Below are 16,692 nucleotides of genomic sequence, written 5' to 3' on the forward strand. Positions count from 1 at the left end.
CCCAAGGCTGTTTTTTTAGCTCATGTCCAGTTGTAATCAGGTGAAAAATGTCTGTTACTTTTTCAGCTGATCCTTACAAAAACTAGTAAGCATAATGAACACCTCTTCCAAGCAAAATTTTGAATGTTTTCCTTGGGATCTTTTATTGGTCCCAAAGCCTGATTTCTAGAGCTGAAACTCTCTTAATAGTAAAGCTTCTTTCTAAGCAACACAAACTTATTTTCTCAACGTGATTTGAATCTCTTCCTCATCATACTTGCAGAATTTTTCCAGAATATATCAGAGGCTGCATAGTTTTCTCAAATACTTTGTCAGTCTGTTCTTCCTTTTCATTGACAAAATAATATTTAGAGCAAAGCCTTGAAATCATGCAGACTGTTCAGTCTGTGCAGTCTATGTTACACAGGGACTAACTCCAAACAAGAAATTTTCGCATTCAGTTTAATTCTCATCTATGTAGTCTGCTTTAATTTTTCCTGGTCTTTTTACACTTGCGTACTCCTTTCCTCTATTGCTACATATCTGAAAGCAGACTTCTGTGAGATGATTCTTTAAATTTTTAGTAAATTTGGTAAATAGTAAATCTGTACACAATTTTTTTTTTTTTAATCCTATAAGACACCTAAAAAGACATCCCTTCATTTACAACTAAAGTCCTGCAAAGTGAAAGATAACAGTAGATAAGCAGAAAGATAGCAGTAAATAAGAATGCCTAAAGAACATATTAGCTCAGGAATATGTAATACCTTCCTTACCTTTGAAACTGAATTGGGTCAACAAAACATCATCTCTGGTAGGATTCTCTTATGGCTCCTGGCTGCCGGAGCCTTTGGGGTACTAGGAAATGAATGGCTGTGGACCCCAACAGGGGATCCCGGATTTGGGAGTGACTGGCTGTAAGGGGAGGGAGACACAAGCAGGTCGGCCTGAGGAGATATTTCTGTATTATTTTGGTTTTTTTTTTTTATTTTACATAACCAAATCGGATGCCAGGAACCTGAATTTTGCCTGAAGGTCTCAGCAGCTTCTGTACTAACTGGTTGAGGTTTATCCAGTTTGCATCTGTTTGGATAATGTCATCTTTAATAGTCAGGAATTTAAGCCAAACCTCTGGAGATGTTTTAAGCCAAAATTCCCGGGTGATGAGGAGGGAGGAAGGCAGCATGAGGATGTTTAACAGTGAGGAGTGGCCTCAGTAAGAGGGCACCCACCCACAGCTAAACTGTGCTGCTAACAGGAGTGCTGGGCATGCAGCGGTGTCTTGCTTGGCCAAAGCTGGAGGAGTCGTGGTTTTCCTCTCAGTCAAATGCCACGAGTTATCACCAGCCGCACCGCCAGTGCAAGGGGCCATGGGTGCCTCCATAGCCAGGGAGGTGGCACAGGCGGGTGAACTCCGGCTCGCCCCTTCCCAGCAGCTCCCTGCCCCTTTGCGCAGGCATGTCCCCTGCCTCCAGCACGGAAACCTCTGCTGCCTCACTGGAGGCTTTAGGCAAGAAGGGAAATGCCGTTTGGTACTGGGGGGAAAAAAACCCCATCAGCCAGGTGGCCCAGCTCTGGAACAGGAGCCCAGAGGCTGTGGAAACTCCAACCTTGGAGAGATTCAAACGCACCTGGATGCAGCCCTGAGCAACCTGATTTAACCCTGAAGGTGGCTCTGCTTTGAGCAAGGGCTGGATCAGACAGCTGCCTGAGACCCTTTCCAACTTACGTTATTCTGCGGCTTGGTGATCTCTGGCTGCAGGTAGCCTGTCTGTCACTGCTTCCCTGCCACAGGCTTTTCTTCAGAAGAAAAAAGATTATTGAATCTGCTCCAGTCAGATGCCCAGCTCTTCCTAAGAAAAACGTCAGTATTTGGTCACTCTGCATAGTGTTGATTTTTTTTTTTTTTTTTTGGTGGTGAAGCTTTAATATTCCGTTCTCTGGATGTTTTACATTTTTTGTCTTCATCCATGATCTCTGCAGTTCTGCTCAAGGTGTCTGTTTGCTGACTGCTGTGTTGAGCCCACTTTGTTCTGCTGATCACTTTCCTGGGATAATCCTGTTGAAGGAAAGGTAGGATTGCTGACATTGCTGAGTCCCACATCACCTGCCATGTGGTGAATGGGGCTGCATGGACCTCCCACACCTTCTTGTGGCACCATCTGCCTCTGGTTTGAGACCCTCTGTAAAGAGAAGATGATCAAAGTCTGTAGGACCGCAAAAAGTTAAGAGATGATCCCCAGTTTTTCAAATGTCTTTAAATTTGAAAATTAAAAAAAAAGTGTTGGATTTTGTTACAAGAATTTCCAAAAGAAGATGTTAGTGAATCTTCACCAAAAAGAAAACAACACGTAAACCCTAAGAACTTTATGAAAGTGCAAATAAAACAGGATCACCAAGATCATGTGGTGTTTCCCATAGAGTACCAGCGGAGTTCAGAGGTGAAGCTGCTGAGCTATTTATTGAGTGTGCTGCACAACACAGTGTTTTAGATGGGCACGATGCAAAGGAATAGTAAGGGATAAAAGTGACACTGCTTAAAAAAAAAATATTCAGATGGCATAATGTACTATACACCAGTAAATCTGACCTCCATACCAGGCAAATTAGTGTTTGGGGAAAAGAATAAAAAACACCCCCCCAAAAAACCCGAGAACAAACAAACAAACAAAAACCCCAAAACCCCACCCCACCCCAGAACAAATGTTAAAACTTATAGAAGAATTATTAGGCATATAGAGGAACAGCTAATATAGCTATTGTAAAAGAAGCCTTGTGGTGCATGTCTATTAGTTTGATGGAGTATGTTACTAAAACTCAGTTGATATATATTTATATATTCAATTTTTATGTCTATATTTACGCCTTCAAAAAGCTTTTGATCAATTTTTCTCATTGAATGCTCTTTTAGAAAGCAAAACTTATCACGGGATAAAAGAGAAGGTCCTTTGATGGCTTAATAACTGGTTAATGGATAGGAAACGAAGGGCTAGAACAAATTTGCAGCAGAGGGAAGGTATCAACGACATCCCGCGGGGATCCATGAGGGGATCTGTGCTATCCTGCACGTCTGTTGGTGTCCTGGAAAAAAGATGAAAAGTGAGGTGGCAAAACTTGCTGATGAGAGAAAATTATTCAGCATAGTCAAATGGGAGTCCAGCTGTGAAAGAGGAATCGTACACTAGTAAGTGACTGGGCAATAAAATAACAGAGGAAATTCAGCTTTGATAAAAGCCAGCTGAGCTTTCAGGGAAAAATAACCCTAAATATACATATACACCAAATATCTCTCAATTAGCTCTCACCATTACAGGAAGGAATCTGGGAGTGATTCAGCTAATGCTCTGGAAACATCACTGTAGTACTCAATTGTGGTCAAAAAAGCAAAATAGGGTGGTAGGAAGTACTAGGAAAGAAGTAAGGAAGTAAGCAGGAAACATGGTTATGCCACTATTCAAATTCACAGTGCACCTGCATCTTGAACAATACGTGCAACTTCGCAGTTGCTCCCTCTCAGGTCACAGAGGAAATGAAAAGCAATAAAGAATGACAGCAAGGGTGATGGGAAGCTTCTGTGTAAGGAGATACTAATTGGATTAGTTCCCTTTACCTGAAAAGATATGACAGAAGGCAGATATTCTAGATATGATATAGTGAATGTAATGTAGAGGATGGGTAGGGAATATTATTCACCATTTCTCATAAGAGACTAACAAGGCAATAGCAAATAAAATGCTCAAATATGAAGTTTAAAACAAAGGCAAGAAAGTAGTTTTTCCTCACAACTCCCACTGCATGTCTGCAGGATGCTGTGGATGCCAGTAGCTTAGCTGGGTTCAAAAAAGCTGTTACACATGCCAATGGAAGGAAAATCCAGGTAGGTTGTCATAAAGAGGAGACACAGCTGCTGGTTTCCATTTTGGAGGATACGGAGGGGTGTTTCACTGCACGCTTACGCTGTTATTGCCCTCTGTCCCACGCAAAGATTGGGGAAGATAACTATTCTTACATTCTCTAGCAAAAACTTGTTCCAGGCTTATTCAGTCTGTTGAGGATCACACATTGCTACTACAAGAACAAGTTTTGTAGTATCATAGGTCTAACCCCAAACACAGAGTCAATGCAATCTTATCAATTCAAAGTGCTCTGCATTGGCACCTCAGATGAAATCTCAGCTCTGTTACAAACTTTGTCAAAACTGACGGATTTCCACAGGGGCGGGATTTCACATAGGTTCTTAGTATTTCTAAAGTGTAAGAGGAATTTCTCTATTAATGTAGCTGAGTTTGAACCATGAGGTTTTTATGAGTTGGGGAGTAATAGATTAAACATTTGAAAGGAAATGGAAATGTGTTTGCCAACAGCTGAGATCCCTGCAGATGCATTCTTCAGGATAGTTTCATGTCTTTCAGTCAGCCCAGTGTCAAGAATATTGTTTCACACATTTTTAGGTAATTAATACTCCCCTAAACAAATTACAGCCCTGACTGAGCAAAGGTAGAACAGCTCTTCTGGACTCAAGTGTCTGAAAATGCATCTTTTTCAGCTCATTTCAGATGGAGAACTTTTAAAAGCTGATGGGACAAAATATTATGGGCAAAAGAGTGGTTAGTCTTCATTTAAGGTATGCTTAATATGATACAAGTATAGTTTCCTTTGATTTACTTCGATTTTCATGCTCTCCAGGCCTAATTATGGCCTTTATGTATGCACGCAAATAGGTAGGGCTCCTGGGCTACTCTCTCTTGTGCATTAGCTGGCTGAGATACAGGAGAATATAGCTTTATAACCATCTCTCCTAAGGCCAGCAGACAGCTTGGAAAGCACAGCTGTGAACAGTGCTCCCTGTTGCGTGGAGCTGCTATTGCTGTGCTCCTGTTGAGCACTGGAAAGATTTCAAAGATAGCTTTGTTTTGTGCTCAGTAGTAGGAAATATCTTCAAGTTGTAATCTTGCCTTACACCTAAAGACAGTGAGCCGTGTTCGTCTATGTGAAACCAATCTGTTTTGGAGAATTAATAAATCTTAGTTTGTAATTAAGCCTACTTAAAGCCACTTTTACTATAAATAGTTTATCTGGGCTAGAAGCCATCTTCTATTGTACAGCTGACAGGAGCAGTGCAGGATAATAACACAAAAGAAGGATAATTTACTAGGTTTCATTGGCTTAAATAATATCTTTAAATTTTTTCTGTATAGAGATAAGAGTACATGTTTAGTATAATTAAGAGTTACAACAGGCTAAACTGTTAAGTTATACTGTACAAAAACAGATACTGGAACTTCATGAAAATACAATACTTGTACATTTTCTATAGTGCCTGTAGCTTCTATAGTTCTAGATAAACTTGTAATCAAAGTTAGGCAGCTGTAATCAAAATGTGATCAAAGTTAGAATGCTACACTGAACTGAAACATCAGTACCCAACCTCTAGTTATCCCTCATCTTATGTAGGAAACACAAAGACTTTACACTCTGAACTGCTGAAAAGATTTTTAAAAATGGCTTTGGATGCTTTAGTATTGTATTCAAGTCTTTCCTTTTCTCCCCTTTTCTATTACATAAGAAAACTCAAATTACAATTATTACAAAGCATACTTCCTAATGTTAGGTAACTGATTAAACAAACAATGGGGATCAAAGGAAATTCAATAATTATGCATCTACATCTGCATCTAAGTTTTAAAAACCCCGTGTTTTAAAATTATTAATTATTCATAACTCAAGCTGAAATGGGCAGTATTCCAACTTGTGCTTTTGAAGTGTCATCATATTAATCTAGGCCACTTTATGCACATCTATAGTCTTTTCATCTCTGGAGATCTCTGCAAGATGGTGGGTTCATGTCGCTAAATTTCTGTTGGCAGAGAGCCAAGAAACAAGTATTTTAAAACTTACAGTTTATTAGTATTGTGATTCAATTAATATTCAGGATTCCTAAAGGAGCTGTGAATGATATGATCTTTTTTTCTTTTTCCAGATTTTGTTGCTTCCATGATTTTCTTTTCTCCCCTCCAGTTATTTTATTTATGCATATTTGTTAGATGATTTTTTAATTAGTTACCTTCATCCTCAGATATTCATTTTAGCCTTTTCTTCCCTGCCATCACTCTCCACCACCCTAGTCAGGCTGCTTCAATGTGATTCTGTTATTTAGAATATGTATAATTCAACAGCTGGATCCAAACTAAAAACTGAACACTTTAAAAAGAAAAACAATTGAAAGAAATCAGCTCCAGATGCAAGTTTTTCAGTCAGTCCTTATTTTTGTAAGATTAAAAAAAAAAGTAAAAAAGAAGAAATAAAAAAAAAAAGCTTGATTCCAGTGCTACAGATTTGTGTCTACTTTCAAACTTTGATGGTCCTTTTTTCAAGAATGAGGTATGTTTTCATTCAAAACATTTAAAAGGATACACTTCATGGCTTTGTTAGACTAGTCTCTCACCAAGCAAGTGCAAAAATAATAAAGTCATTTAAATGGGAGAGTCTCATTGCGCCTTTACCATAACAAAACCCATGAATGACCCGTGGGCTTGTTAAATTTCAAAATGTAGAGAATATGCAACAGGAAGCTGGGGTTAATGCATGCATGCTGATGCTGGGTGAGTAGGGTAAGACGGGAGCTAGGCTGTACCGTGTATGGGGTGTCTGACCCACCCCTTAAACTGAGATCTGATCTGCCCCCAGTTCGCAGCTCCTGTGGTCTAAGGAGCCTCTGGCTCATCTCAACTCCTCCCCAAGCCCCTTCCTCCATGCAGTTACAGTCTCCTCTTCCTGCCCTAGGACCAGCTGTACCCCGAAGTTCATCCCAGTATTTACTCCTACTCAGAGCTCGTCTCCTGACAAGGTCAGCCTTCCTCAGATCCTTGGAGCCTCGACCCTTATCCCAGCACCTTTCCCATAAACACACTCACCTAGACATCTTTAAGCTTTGGGTTTTCACATATTGACAATACCAAATACTGGATTTTTTTTTTTTTTTTTTAAAGGCAGGCATATACTAGATAATGGAGTACAACTGGGCCAGGCTGGAAGAGAAGGCTATAGGGAGAATGCTGTAATAGGTTGGCCTTCCCATCTGGATCCCACACCCCATTATGATTCCAGAGTTCTTCATCACCCACCTCTCCCTCCCTTCTTTCCAGTGCTGTATTACAGATAAAACCTTCAGAGTTCCTTGATTTTTGCACAAGAATCCAACAGACTTTAACGAATATTATCTCTTCCATAAACATTGCAGTATGATCTTATAATATGCTAATTACCTGCCTGCACAAATTGCTAATATGACCATCTATAGAAAGCAGAGTATTCTGAGCTCAGCTGCTCCTTTCAATATAGGAGGAAAAGGAGCCTGCAGTACCAGTCATCTCCATCAACAGTAAAATAAGAGCCTCAGAACTGCTCACAGTAAATGAACTGTGTATAAAAGAAATACTTTACTAATCAGATATTTCCTGTGTACTTGTAAAAATTAAATGATCCCTTAATAATTCTCAACCAAAGTACTTATTAATGCCTTTCCTTCAAATTCTTCAATAAACAAGTATTTCAGTAATAGGATTTAATTTTCTGGCTAATAGAGATTGTCTTAATAATTCTGTACATGAAGTAGTGTTCTTGAGTGAGTTCCCTTGTTTGCTCTGAATATTTCTGTACAACCCAGACAGTTTTATTCTAGCTGAAGCACATATAATTTCTCCTTAGGGATGTAGCGGACTAAATTCTGTTTCCACAACACAGGTCTTACTCCTAGAAACTGTGGTTGGCCTCAGAAGCATATGAGGCTGGTGAAGGTGTTTCTTGCAAAGCCCTTTCTCTCATTTCCATTGAAAGAACAAAGAATGGCCCCATGAAGGAGAAATGCCTCCTCCTCCCTTTCCAAAGGCATAGCCATATGAAATAACTTTAAGGAGAGAGAATAAGCAGTAGGTGCTAAATCTGTTAAGTACCGAGGCTCCTTGGTACAAAGCATACACTTTGCCAGGAGACCCCCAACAGGAACCTAGCAAAAGCATATACTCCATTGGGTGCCTAAGGTTTGCCAGCTGCTGATAAAGTTGGAAAGACGTACACCATGCCCCATTGTTGCTTAAAGGGAGATAGGTGAAAGGTAAGTTACCTGGCTCACTAGTTCTTTCCCTCCCTGATTAGTTCAATCTTTGTTTCAATCGTATTGTGTTAATTACTTCTACTACAAGCAAAATGTCCTGAATGCATGCAAAGACACCCCAGCTCCAAAGATGATCACAGCAGCTTGGATGAGAGAAGACAGATTTTCTTCTTAAATGTACAAGAATTGCAGCACCTGAACTTCACACTGTCTGCCTGGACAGAAAGAAGGATTCAGCTTTATGGTTTGTAGACCTGCATGGCATGGGTCTGACCCTGCTGGAACGGTACCATCTGTGTGGTTTGTGGGGGAAGTGAGCACGTAGGTGGGTTACACAGTCATAACACTTTGTTGGAGTTATTGTTATGCCAGCTTACATCAGATCACTTGGACAGTCAAGTTAGGAAATTTTGTCTTGTCAAATAGTCCAGTTCCTGTCTATGCAGGTAGAGCTCAGTGTTACCTGGATCTGTGTTCTACAAATTGGACCAAAACATCTGTATTTCTGTGCCAAATTATCTCATAAGACTTAGCTACTTCCTTGTGTGGAATGACTCATTTTATGAATTTAATAGTTTATAACTACATGTGTCTTTTGACTACAAGCCAGTCAACAGAATAACCCAAATCTATGCAAAATAATTGCAGGCTAAGAGCTCTATTCATTAGAGATGATATATGAGTTTTTACATACCAAAGAATAAGGATGCAAATCTCTGCTTTACACCTCACAGTCTATTCATCTGAACTTTTGACAAGGGACAGATGCTTTTCTTGCTGTATGAAATTTTTAGAGACAACGAATTAAAAATATAGTGTATACAGCTGTTAGGGACTGGGATGAATAATGGCTCAAAAGACAGCAGCTTTTTGGAAGACAAAAGGGACTGTGTCTTTCCCTGACCACTGCCTTTCTCTTGGATTATACATGTTAAGAAATCTCTGCTTTATGTGACTTATTACAGATATTTACAAATGGAATCTCTGCTTCTGCCTGACTCTAAATTAAATTAAATAGCTTCCTAGTCACGTTTATTTAGGATACTATTCTCATTTGAATTCATGCCGGCAATATAAATATAGGCATGTAAATTGATAGTATATGTTTTTCCTTTACCTTTTGACTCACTCTTTTTCTAATAAAATAGTCATTACTATTTCGCCACATGAAGTGCCAAGTGCATTTGCCTGTCATTAATTTCTTGTCTTTTTGCATATCAAGACATGCTTGAGCAGAACTCAAACACCGTTTCAGACTTTGAAATAATATTTTACATCCTTATGGCTGTTTCCACCTGAAGAAGACAAAGTAATTTAAAAATGTGAATGATTTCAAGCTCCAAAGCTTTTTCTAAGTGACATCTGAATCAGTGTTCTCATATGGAAAATACAAATCCAAGAATGTTGAATTACTTTCCTGAGGTACAAGAAAATCTGTAACACAGCTAGGAAGAAATATAAATGACAATTCTTCACTCACCTTATTTGTGGGGTACCTACAACGTGCCTTTCATTTTCTTCTCTTGGGTTTTTTTCAGTTATCACTGAAAAAATTTCTAGCACAGAATTTATTTGCATTTTCTGACTCTTTTATTGTACATAATTTGATTACTTCCAGCTGAGTAGATCTGGGGGATTCTTCTGTACTTTAGGTGAAAACAACACATAAACAAATGGAAGAAAAAAGATCTTTGCAAAAGTGAACGATAAATAACTTCTGCAATAGGAACAGGTTATATAACTTTTAGTTATTAACAGCAAAACAGCCTTAAGACTGCTATACCAAGAGAGTGGAGATATCCCAGCTAAGTAGTCAAGTCCTCATGTAACGGGGATATGTGTGTGTGTGTGTGTGACAAAACATGACTGAATAGTAACTTCCCTCATCCTCTTGTCTAGTTCTGGTCGTCTCACTCGCTTGATGCCTGGTGGACAGTTTGATCCTTTTATTGTTTTGTTCCTTATGGATGTACCCATACTAAACTAAGTGTGCTGTGAGCATTGCCAAGTACTTAAGCCAACTGTCATAGAATGGCTTACATCTGGGCTAGTAAATTAACTTGCCCCTCCAAAAAGGAGCAGCTGCACACAGACTGCCCACTGGAAAAGTCTGTGGTGTATAGTAGATGTTCCTGGGAATGCTTGAATTTCCTGGTATAGACATAACCCATGGAGCAGTGAGGTGAAATGCAAACTGGGCAATCTAAAGGATTGTCCAGTTTTCCTCAAAACACACCCCATTGCTTATGTTTTTAATACATCAGCAAGAAGAACTCAAAGCTTTAGTAGATCTGAGAGAAAAATCTACATGGAGTACTTGAACCATATATATAGCTTTGATCAAGCTATAGAAGGCTCACAGCATCTAGGTCTTCATATACTGAGTATCCCTAAAAATACACAGCTGACTTTTACTCCTGTTGAATTCCCATGAAACTTATACTATTCACTAGTGAGATTTCATGTGTGATTTGTGTGACCATGTGTGATGAAGCCATTTGGCACACATCACTAACCTGAACTGACACCATCATGCCATGACTACAGAGAAAGATGAGTTGGGTCATCTGATTGATAGTGCATTCTACCTTTTACTTATGATTCTACAAATGATGCAGGCTTTCAAAGGTATGCAGTGCTACATAGCAGACTATTTTTAATGCAAAGCAATCTATTTCAGGTAGCCGTGAGCTCTGAAATAGGACTGAGAAGAATGAAGCTGTCAGTGAGACTGTGATCTTCATCTGGCTGTTTGCCACGCTGAGTCATGAGATGTGCTGCCTTGAACTCAAATCAGTTTTATATGCACAAAATCTATTTTAAAAGACCGTCAACTTGGGAAGCTTCCCTTCCTAGGAAGTGTTAGATGGCCTCAGAAACTCAGCTTGGTCCCTGTGCATGTATGATATTATTTAATTGTGTGCCCACATTTTTTTCTCCCCCCCTCACAGGAGGACCACTTCCTCATGCTTTGCATAGTATGAGTGCTGATCCCTTAAGCAACTGTTTTATTATTTCCCTTGTGTCCGTGTCCTATAGTGTCTGTTGTTCAAGCCCATATATGAAGACAAACAAATTAATTTCCATATGGAAAACTTCAAAGTTTCCAGTGACTTGACTTCTCATGGAAATTTTTAATTTCCCTTGAAAGTGACAGCAAAAATTTTCAGCAACACAAGGGATATTAAGTCCATTTCACAGGGAAGTTCAGTGCCTGGTTGCCCTCCAGTTTGGGCTCACCTGCCTCCTGAAATTAAGAAACTTTGATGCTCTGATGGAGTCTTTGACCAGGTCTTCCTAGTTTGGCAGCTGAGGTGGCAGGCAAGTCATCAGGAAAACAGCCAGCCATGGGACCTGGTAGATTTTGAACAAAAATGTACTTTGAATAATTTTTTTTTTTTTTTTGAGAGAGAGAGAGAGAGAGAGAGAAAGTTATCTTTTGCTGGAAGTTGTCTGGCCAGCTCTGATTGCAAAATACTGTACAAACAAATCCAAGTACTTGATATACAGTTTTGAGCTTTGTGCATTTTGTGAAAGAAAAGAAAGACGTGGACAATATTTCTCACCATCTTGTAGCTTTTATTATGGATAATGAATATTCAGCATGTTGTGTTTCCAGGAACTCTGCTAAAAATAGCACAGTATCCTTGTTTTAAAAAGTGATGAGCATAACTGTGAAGAATGACTTTGACGCTTTTCCTTCCTCTTCTTCAGTCTGGTTTGTTAACTCCTTATATGACAACACTTCTGCTCACCATCAAACTGCCACCTCCTCAGCAGACAAACCAGAGAAGCCTGAAGGCACAGACATGTGGAAAAGTGAGGCTGGAGGGGAGTTTCACGTGTTGTTCCCTCTGCTCTCAGCTTTGTGGTGGGATAAAATGTACCTGAGGCACTCTTAGCATATTTTCATCTAACCTGTTCTTCAAGCATCCAGAAACGTTGCAGCTCTGCCAGTGTTTAACACTACTTATAGCTTTCATCGTACATAATCTGCTGAAAACAAATGCTGAACAAATACCTAAATCCATATAGCTGTCTTTTAACACTTTTTATCCTTACCTCAGTGTCCAGGATTTGTCAGCCCTCTTGTTTCTTTCCACTGGATTCTCTCCAGTTTGTCATCTCTTTTGGTAAATCATAGTGTGTGATTCAGTCTTCCAGGTGAGTGCTTCCCAACAGCAGGTACCCTCAGACAATTTATACCTTATCTGAAATGGTCCCATTGATACATCTCAGAATGACATTTGTCTCTTTTACAGTAGGTGGTCCAGTGGTCTGCTATTAAATTATGTCCAGTTTGTCACCTGATATAACTCCCCCACCCCAGATCCTTCGTCTTATACCACTCTGCCCAGGTTATATTCTGCAGTTTATATTTGCTATTACCAGGGCAAGGTTTCCTTTACTATCTTTTTATTTAATTTCGTCCTGTTGATACATTTTCTAATTTATCAGCAATTGCCAATTCTTCTGATTTCCTTTTTTCCCTTAGAATTTTTTTCCAAAGGAACCCCACCGTCAACCCCACCAACAGGTGGCCAAAGTCCTTTCTAAGATCTGTATGACCCAAGTTCAAGTATTTCTTCTGGCTCATATTGAGCAAAGAATTGAATCTGAGTAAGAGGCATCAGACTACAGTGTCAGTCTCCCAGGCATAGTGGATATTCCACCAAAAGAAATTTAGAGAACAAATCAGTCATTGTAATCTACTCTGAGATACAATCCTGTGGCAACTGGGTTTTCTGAGATGAGAGAGTGTTTTAGGTCTCTGTGGCCTTCAGGATCTGTTTGAATTTCCTCATGAAAGTTTCACTAAAACAAACACTTTCTCATTAAGAGTTTCAGTTTCAAAACAATAGTATTGGCCGATGTGGGAATGAGGGGTAGGGCAGGGAATCTTAGTCAAAACATTCCTCATCAGGATAATTTTTATCTAAACAGTACAAATCTACCTTCCAGCTACATGCGTCAAATGTTGGCTTCCACACAAAGAAGAGGAAGTGGGATTGTTGTTATCACTTCAAATGCAATGTTGGAGAGCTCATAAAACAGCTCCAGTTATGGAATACAACAGATGACACCAGGCTGTGATGGATTTTTGTTGAGTTTTAAAGCTTGAGGTGTCTGATTCTCCTCAAAAATGGTGAGCAGACAGGGTGCATAGACAGGTAGGAAAAAGAAAGGGCACTCTGAGCTATACTACTTTTAAATTAACTCATTTAAATAAATGCCCTTCTCTGTCACACTAAGACCTAAATGGATATTGAGAAAGAAAATAAGGGTGTGCTCTGTTAGCTTCGGGTACCATTTAGGCTGAAACAGAGGTATATTCTTATGATTCATGCACAGATGAAATCTGGTAAACAAAGACTGCATGAAATGAACAGTGGTATTTAGGCCTCAGCGAGGCATCTGGCTCTAATTTTAGATACGCTACTTCTGTTGATGTCTCCACCCCCATCAAACAGTTGTCTCTGCTTCTTTAGACTTTTGTTTTCAATTGCCACCTTTTGTGCAGCAACAGCCACACCGACACCAGGATAATCTTTGCTTGAAACTTAAAACATGCTTAAAACATGCCAAGTGTAAAGATCCAAAAGGATCCACGTGAATTCAGAAGCCTGCAGTTGAACATCACAGAACTAGCATGTTACAGAATATTATGAAAATAAGTGCCTTTTACAAGAAATACATGCAGGGCAAACCTCTTGGGTTACATCTTCCCTTGTTCTAAATGCCTAGTTCCCACGAAGCAACCTTTTCATACCTCAGTACGTAGCTGACCCTCACGGACTGATGTAATTATGGAATGTTAGAAGTTTCTTAGTTCTGTTGATGTTATCATGGTTGAAAACAATATTATTTTTGTTATGTTAACTTCTCTTCTGCTCAGAGAAACTAAATTTCACTAGACAAGCTGCATAATTCAAAAATTTATTATTAATGTATGTGGCATTTTTATTCACTTCACTTCTATATGAAGGTAAAATTGATTTATAAGCTTTAGTCTCTATTGAATATGAATAAATCAATTACCTTGCACATCATTATCTTGCGTGTTTATAAATGTTTCTATTGGCTTGTATTTTTATGAATGATCATATATGCAGAAGTTTGTGTTTGAATATGCAGCTCTGAGCTCAGAGGAAAGTGGTCTAGAACAGTGAGAGAATGCATGATGAGGCGGCGCCTTGCAGCTCAGCCCTATATAGCTATAGGCATTGTGACAGCAATTCAGAAAGGCACCAACACTGTTACAGGTCAATGAAGTTTGGGAGGGAAAAAAAACCAAAACACCAACCACAAAAAAACTTTTCTTCATTAAGAAGGGAGTAAAGTTGCAGGAGAAAGTTGAATAGCTATCAAGGGTATTGAAAATGAAACCCCCTTACGTTTTCCTGTCTGGCTTTATGGATTTTCAAGACAGCATTTTCTATAAATGCACTTTATAGCATTTTATGTTATAAACAAATTTCCAGAAGCTTTAGGAAAACTTTATGAAAGATCTAGCCAAGGGGTCATTGCATGAAGGCACTCTTGCCACTTCTTAACTAAGATTTCACAGACCACAAGGGATTAAAAAGTTAGATGCACCCAGTACGGGGTTAAAGATGATCTAAAGCCTCATTAAATTAAACCTGGGCTCAGTGAAGTCAATAGCACTTTCACGAACTTCAGCAAAGAGAATTACCTGTTTCACTTGAACACTGTATAACTGTGACAAATCGTTTCCCTTAAAATTTCATCAGTTTTAGCATGTAACTCAAACTAGCCATCACTTGTTAGTTACTTTCAAGCATATGTTTGGCATGAAAACATCTCTGCTCCAACAACCAACCTGGTTTTGCAAGCATCGAAACCAGTCTGAAATTATCAGTGTGCTGGCTGAATATATCTTAACAGCTGTACATTCAATGAAGATCTTTGATATTTAAGAACCATAATGCTAACAGGCCATTTTCTCTTGACAGATTTTTATTATCTTTAACATACTTTGACGTTTCCAACCACTCTGCCTCATAGGAAAGATATAGGAATACAGAAAAAAATTTATACGTTCTCATCATCATTTAATAGGTTCATAAAGGAGATTATTGTATATTGTCGCATTTTTTTTTCCTCTGAGCTTTCAGGTAGAGACTGCAAATGGTTACATTAGTCTGAGAAAAAAGATTGCCAGCTGATCAGTAAAGTTTTGTCTTTCATTATGTTATCCTGCTCTAATCAAGGATGTTGTAAGGCCTTTATATAGATAGAAGAGTGACAATAGCAGCTTCCTTGCTGACTGCTGCCAGTTCACGTGTCCTGTGGCACATTACATTGGGGTCTTCCATTGGGGCTTAAAAGAATTTCTTACCCTTTCCCAAAGTAATCAAGTGGCATTTTCACAGTGTTTCTGTTCATTAGGATTCAAAACCTCTTTATACCATACTCTTTTTCCTATCCTGTGCTATTGAGGAAGAAGCCGCCATCCAGGGAAAAGCACATAACGTAACCTATGTGTGGGTTAGTATAGCAAAAAAAGGCCAGAAACAGCCCCTTTGTCAAGGCTAAATTCCCTTGTATCATCCCCCACAATCTCTAACCACTCCTCATCTCCAAATTTGTCTCTATGAATCATCTGGAAAAGATATTTTTCATGTCTTACAACAGCCATTAGTATATCCTACTACCTAACCCTTTCTCTGTTGAAGAGTCCTTAAGAGGATCAGTGCTGGTCAAAGCATTCAATTTTCACAGCCAAGTTGTAACTTTTCCATCCCCTGCGAGGTAATCCTAGGAACCACCCATAGACTCTCCTTAGTCAAATGGTGAAGGACTATTTAATTTTTCACTCTTTACTTTGAAGAAGTCTTTCTTCCAGCCTTTTTTTTTTCTGACTGATTTTGTGGACTTAACTAGATACATGTGGAAAATCAGAGCCTTAGATTATATTTAGCCTGTATAGTGAGTATGCATTCTCCAGATGTTAAGTCCCTTTTTATGATATCTTAAACACTTGTTTATTTTCACAACTAGAATTCTATAATGACTTATTAGGCAAAATTATTTTTCATGAAAGTCTCTTTTGTTAAATGATGTTGCTGTGATGCTTTTGCCTCAAATCAAATATATTCAGAAGTTATTTCACTTCCTACTGTGATGGTTCCTATTAAAACATAAAGTGTTAATAACTAGATTTTTTTAAAAAAAGCAAACACTTTATATATTTTTTTCACTGTACTGAACTGGCAGGCTTTTAGTGCACCCTGGAATCTTACTGCAGTCGCAGATAGTTGGTTTTGATGTCAGTCATCCCAGATAGGTGAATAAGTATTATCATCTCTATAGATAGGGAAGCAAAGACAAATATAGAGTCTGAGTTAGCACAGTGCAGAATAATGACAGCTTCCATTGACTTCAGTAGCTGTTACTGCTCATCACTTCTAAAGATCAAGCTACTTGTGTTGACTGTTAGACAAAGATAGACTTGTTTTTTAATGAGTTTTGTCCTTCTAAAGAGTCACATGAAAGCTATTAAAGTTATTCTAGGAAATACTGTATTTCTCTACATCAGAAACTTCATATCTAAGTTTAACACTTTCATTAATATCAGG

General features: G+C 38.8%; 1 long non-coding RNA gene across 1 annotated transcript; it reads right to left on the reverse strand.

Moving 5' to 3' along the window:
• Window positions 1-572: 572 nt before the first annotated feature.
• Window positions 573-16,387, reverse strand: LOC142410666 (uncharacterized). Its single transcript, XR_012776000.1, has 3 exons — window positions 16,357-16,387; window positions 1,709-2,038; window positions 573-894 (listed from the first exon to the last, which is right to left on the reverse strand). It is a non-coding gene; the product is annotated as an uncharacterized LOC142410666 (long non-coding RNA).
• Between the last annotated feature and the right edge of the window lie 305 nt (window positions 16,388-16,692).

This window comes from Mycteria americana, chromosome 5 (assembly GCF_035582795.1).
Source record: "Mycteria americana isolate JAX WOST 10 ecotype Jacksonville Zoo and Gardens chromosome 5, USCA_MyAme_1.0, whole genome shotgun sequence".
NCBI lineage: Eukaryota > Metazoa > Chordata > Aves > Ciconiiformes > Ciconiidae > Mycteria > Mycteria americana.